General features: G+C 42.7%; 1 non-coding gene across 1 annotated transcript; it reads left to right on the top strand.

The window, feature by feature from the left end:
• The first annotated feature begins 5,749 nt into the window (after positions 1-5,749).
• Positions 5,750-5,856, top strand: LOC131219841 (small nucleolar RNA R71). Its single transcript, XR_009158483.1, has one exon. It is a non-coding gene; the product is annotated as a small nucleolar RNA R71 (small nucleolar RNA).
• Positions 5,857-6,404: the final 548 nt, after the last annotated feature.

The raw sequence follows: 6,404 nt of genomic DNA, 5'->3' as shown, positions 1-6,404 counted from the left end.
CTTGGCTTACACATTATCTTTTTATTCTTTTAATTTTTTGATTTTTTTATTAGACGTAACGCCAAGAAGAGGGATCAGATCCTCACCTATAGGGAGCAAACCTAAGATAAAGACTGTACACCCAACTGTTTCACATATCATTCATGGGGAATCGAATCCTCACCTATAGGGAGCAAACCTATGGTAAAGATTGTTCGCTCAATCTATTCGATTTCTCAAGTTGGTTCCTTTCATATTTAGTGATTACCAAGTTAATCCTTTAATATCGAACTGAAACCTTAATATGCAAGCGAGATGTGTCCTACGAATTCATGACTCAATCAATGTTTACAAATTCTAATAATGGATTAACAATTCAAACTTAGCTGTGAAATTTAATAGATGACTGAATCCAAGAGTCATGAAGTACCAACATCACGCATCTTGAAATTCTAAGTGCCCTAGATGGCCTGTCAAAATCACTTCGACTTCATCAGAAAGCCTGAAAAATTAAAAATTTTCACAACTTTTGCTCAAGACCAAGAAAACGCTGATTAGGAGACCTAATCTCCCACCCCCAACCAAAGATCTACATTGTCCTCAATGTAAAAAGAAATAGACATGCAATGCACATGAGACAACGGAAAAATAGGAGTGATGGAAAGATAGTACCTGGACGAAAAGAATCAAGAGGCTTTCCAAAGATATCTACGTAAGAGCGGGTCAGCACCAGAGAGAAACCAACAAAAGTAAAATAAAAATAACAAAAATGAAATCCTACCTACACCACTTTCGCAGGTACTCTCGATTGCATTTAGCGTATGCAACAAGCCTTTAAACCCCTAGGTTACCCCTAGTGGACGAGTTGTAGTCTCGTGAGGGTTTGCAGTAATGTTACCCACAAACATTGGACTAACTAATGATATAAACGACATGAAATGAAGAACTGGGTTGCCTCCCAGGAGCGCTAAGTTTACCGTCTTCAGCCAGACAAATAAAGCAACTACCCTATTCCTAAGAAAACAGGAAACCTACCTATACCTCCATCAGACTAGGAGATCAATCCTGGTAAACAGGATCAGTCAGAGGCATGGACATGTCCTCTGAATCAAATTTCTCGACAAATGGTTTCAATCGATGTCCATTGACTTTAAACTCCTTGCCATTGTCGGGATCTCTTATCTCAACGGCCCCATGCGGAGAAACAATGACAACAATGTAAGGGCCGGTCCAACGAGATCGAAGCTTACCCGGAAAGAGATGTAATCGAGAATTGTACAAAAGGACCTTCTGACCAGGTGTGAATGATTTTCGCAAAATATGTTGGTCATGAAATGTTTTCATCTTGTCCTTGTAAATTCTCGAATTATCGTACGCATCATTCCGGATTTCTTCAAGTTCATTCAATTGAAGTTTGCGTAGCGAGCCAGCGTTGTCCAGATTGAAATTAAGATTTTTGATCGCCCAGTACGCTTTATGTTCCAGCTCCACAGGCAGGTGACAAGCTTTCCCATAGACAAGTCTAAAGGGAGACATTCCAATAGGGGTTTTAAAGGCAGTACGGTATGCCCATAAGGCATCGGTCAATCGGATTGACCAATCCTTACGATCTGGGTTAACCGTTTTCTCCAAAATGTGTTTGATCTCCCTATTGGAAATCTCAGCTTGTCCACTTGTCTGAGGATGGTATGGGGTGCTCACCTTATGAGAGATACCGTATTTCTTCATTAAGCTCTCGAATGATCTATTACAAAAGTGTGAGCCCCCATCACTAATGATGGCTCGAGGCGTTCCGAATCGAGAAAGGATGTTTTCTTTTAGGAATTTAATGACCGTGCGATGGTCATTAGTTCGACACGGAATCGCTTCAACCCATTTAGTGACATAGTCCATGGCGAGCAAAATATACAGATTTCCAAATGATTGGGGGAATGGTCCCATGAAATCGATGCCCCAGCAATCAAATGCTTCAATGATAAGGATGGGATTCAAAGGCATCATATTTCGACGGGACAATGCTCCCAATTTCTGGTAACGCTCACAAGCTTTGCAAAACTCATGAGTGTCCCTAAACATAGTGGGCCAGTAAAAGCCACACTGCAGAATCTTGGCCGTGGTCTTTTTAGCAGAAAAGTGACCACCACAAGCCTCTGAGTGACAGAAGGAGATGACGCTCTGATGCTCATCGTCTGGTACACATCTCCTTAGGATTTGGTCTGGGTAATATTTAAATAAGTAAGGATCATCTCAGAAAAAGTTGCGCACCTCGGTGAAGAATTTCTTCTTATCTTGCGTAGTCCACTGTGTCGGTATAGCACCTGTAGCAAGATAATTAGCAATATCAGCGAACCAAGGTGAATGGGAGACTCTGAACAGTTGTTCATCAGGGAACATATCATTGATATGGGTCGCCTCAAGGGAATCAGAGGTATTAAGGCGAGAAAGGTGATCGGCCACTACGTTCTCTACTCCCTTTTTATCTTTAATTTCTAAATCAAATTCTTGGAGTAGAAGGATCCATCGTATCAGACGGGACTTAGAATCATTCTTAGAAAGAAGATACTTAAGTGCCGCATGATCTGTGTAGATAATGATCTTGGATCCGATCAAGTAGGACCTAAATTTGTCCAAGGCGAACACTACAGCTAAGAGTTCCTTTTCCGTAGTCGAGTAGTTCACCTGGGCAGAATTTAAAGTTCTACTTGCGTAATGAATGACGTAGGGCCGCTTATCTTTTCTTTGGCCTAGGACCGCTCCAAGAGCATAATCAGAAGCGTCGCACATAAGCTCAAAAGGAAGGCTCCAGTCGGGTGGCTGCATGATAGGTGCAGTGGTTAACGTGCCCTTAAGCTTGGTAAAAGCTTCTTGGCACTGCTCAGTCCACTCGTACGGAGCATCCTTTTGAAGAAGATTACATAAAGGACGAGAGAGAAGACTAAAGTCCTTTATGAATCGCCTGTAAAACCCTGCGTGTCCTAAGAAGGATCGCACGTCTCTGATGTTCTTGGGTGGAGGTAGGTTAGAGATAAGATCGATTTTTGCCTTATCTACCTCGATTCCTTTGGACGAGATGATATGCCCAAGGACAATTCCCTTCTGAACCATGAAATGGCACTTCTCCCAATTAAGTACCAAGTTCTTTTCTTCACATCTTTTCAGCACACATTTAAGACTTTCCAAGCACTTGCTGAAAGATGGACCGTAAACAGAGAAGTCGTCCATGAAGACCTCTAGATATTGCCCCACCATATCAGAAAAGATACTAAGCATACATCGCTGAAAGGTGGCAGGGGCATTACATAGTCCGAATGGCATCCTTCGATAGGCAAAGGTGCCGTAAGGACATGTAAATGTAGTCTTTTCCTGGTCTTCAGGGGCTATCTCTATCTGGTTGTAGCCCGAATACCCGTCAAGAAAACTGTAATAGGAATGACCAGCTAACCTTTCCAGGATCTGATCAATGAATGGTAAAGGAAATTGGTCTTTCCTCGTGACGGTATTCAATTTCCGTAGTCAATGCACATTCTCCAACCGAGTGACTCTAGTTGGCATGAGTTCATTATTAGCATTGGCTACGATGGTGATTCCGGACTTCTTAGGGACCACTTGAGTTGGACTCACCCATTGACTATCAGATATAGGGTATATAATACCCACATCCAATAGTTTAAGAACCTCGGCTTTAACCACTTCCTTCATGTTTGGATTTAGTCTACGTTGTGGTTGCCGAGCGGTTTTCGCATTATCCTCAAGATATATGCGGTGAGTACAAATCGAGGGATCGATTCCTTTGAGGTCCGCTATCGTCCATCCCAGGGCTCCTTTATGCTCAATGAAAGTAGATATGAGCATACTCTCCTGTTCTTTCTCCAGGTGGGCAGAGATCACCACCGGGTATGTCTCATCTTGACCTAAATAGGCATATTTCAAATCAGAGGGCAAAGGTTTTAGGTCAAGCTTCGGCGGCTTGAGGTTAGACGGTAGAGGCACTACATCGGTTTGTGGCAATTCTTCAAATTGTGGCCTCCACCGGTTAACTTCAAGTACCGGTGCAGTATCAAGCAAGGCACACGTCTCCCTAATCATGTCATCATCAAAATCATGGGAGTGGGCCAGGCACGTCTCTAGATGGTCGGAGGATAAGGTCAGAGGTGTCGTATCTTCCACGAAAGAGTCAATCATGTTAATGTCGTGGAAATCGTCATCATCCTCTGAGTTGCTGCCGTTATTGAAAAAAATGTTTGACTCCAATGTCAAATTTCCAAAAGACATAGTCATGATACCATTCCTGCAATTGATAATTGCATTTGACGTGGCAAGGAATGGGCGACCAAGAATGACGGGAATCTGAGTGCTTATGTTATTGATGGGTTCGGTGTCCAGGATGATAAAATCTACAGGGTAGTAAAATCTATCGACCTGGACTAACACATCCTCAATTATCCCTCTTAGTACACGAACAGAGCGATCAACAAGTTGTAGTGTGGTTAGGGTGGGTTTTAATTCACCCAAACCTAACTATTTGTATACCGAGTAGGGAATCAGATTGACGCTCGCTCCTAAGTCAAGAAGTGCATGATCAATTCGATGGTTCCCGATTACACATGATATGGTTGGGCTACCGGGATCCTTGAATTTCTGTGGCACGTCTTGCTTCAGGATGGCACTCACTTTCTCAGTCAAGAAGATTTTCTTTTGAATAATTTTTCGTCTTTTGTTCGTGCATAAGTCTTTCAGGAATTTGGCATATGAAGGTATCTGTTTGACGACATCAAGTAGAGGAATGTTGACTTTCACTTGTTTCAACACCTCTAGTATATCCTGAGAGTTAGAGAGAGGTTTTGGTGAAACCAACCGTTGGGGGAATGGAGCAACTGGCTTCTCTAGAAGTTCCGGTTCTACTTTTTGTGGGGCATCACTGGATCCATCATTGTTGTCCTCTTTTGGTTCTTGAGGCTTTTCGGGCCTAACCGGAAGAGTTTTATCAATGATCTTCCCACTCCTAAGAGTGGTGATGGATTTAGCATGCCCCATCTGATTTGAAGAGCTGGGATCATTATTCTCATACTGCAGTTTAGGATTGGGGAGAGGTTGTGCAGGAAGCATCCCCTTTTCTATAACCGTCATACGAGAATCTATCTTTTGCATAAAATCTGTGATTCCCTGCATTGCCTGAGCTAGCTCTTGTATGGGATTTTGAACCGGTTCCTCTTGAGGTTTCACTTGATTTGGATTTTGATTGAAGAAACCTGGAGGAGTCGCCGTTTGTCCATTCCTCCAACTAAAGTTTGGATGATTTTTCCAGCCAGGATTGTATGTGTTGGAGTTAGGTCCAGTAAAAGGTCTTTGATAGTTGTTTACGGCATTGGCTTGTTCATTCAACACTCCTCGAAAGGTGGGTATTGTAGGACAGTTTTCAGTTGTGTGAATGTTGCAATCACAGATGCCGCAAACAATTTCATTGACCTTATCCTTCTTTCCTTCCATGGCCTCAACTTTCCTTATGAGCGTAGTCACTTTACACTTGAGATCATCCTCTTCTTTCAAGAGATATAATCCACCTTTCTCCTTTAATTGAGTCGGCCTAGACGTGGTGTTCGCCATTGGGTAATAGTCCCATGATTGTGTTTTTTCAGCGAGACTATCGAGGTAATCCCATACCTCGTCAACATCTTTGTTGATGAACTCTCCATTACACATTGTCTCAACCATTTGGCGCATGGAAGATGTCAATCCATCATAGAAAAAATTTGTAATGCGCCACATTTCAAATCCGTGTTGTGGGCATGAACTGACCAAATCTTTGAACCTTTCCCAACATTGGAAGAATGTTTCATCTTCCTTTTGGGCAAAGTTCATGATCGCTTTTCTGAGGGTAATCGTTTTATGATGTGGGAAGAATTTTTTTATGAATTCCCTCTGCATATCGTTCCATGTGCCAATGGATCTAGGACGCAGTGAATATAACCACGTCTTAGCTTTCTCTTTTAAGGAAAAAGGAAAGAGTTTCAGCCTAATTGTATCCTCAGATACATTAGGAAAACATAATGTAGCTATAATCTCATCGAACTCTTTCAAATGTAAATATGGACTTTCTGATTCAAGTCCATGGAATTTGGGAAGGAGTTGGATAACTCCTGGCTTGATGTCCATTTGTCCCGTGTTTTCAGGAAAAATCATGCATGAGGGCATACTCACTCCCGCCGGTTGTAGATAATCTCGTAAAGTACGAGGCGGGGGTGCCTGTTGCACCTCATTTTCATCTTGGGTATCCTCCACCCTGGGTGGGGGTAGAGGAGGTTGGTCTTCAGCCATAACTTCAGTTAACTCAGGGGATTTCGATCGGTGTCTAGTCTGCGATGGATAGTCAACCCCTCAACCAATCCTCCTTCAGTCAAAAGACGTCGAGTGTCGTCACGGGCCCA

This window comes from Magnolia sinica, chromosome 11, assembly GCF_029962835.1.
Source record: "Magnolia sinica isolate HGM2019 chromosome 11, MsV1, whole genome shotgun sequence".
Taxonomy (NCBI): Eukaryota; Viridiplantae; Streptophyta; class Magnoliopsida; order Magnoliales; family Magnoliaceae; genus Magnolia; species Magnolia sinica.
This window is presented reverse-complemented; position numbering and strand designations above follow the sequence as displayed.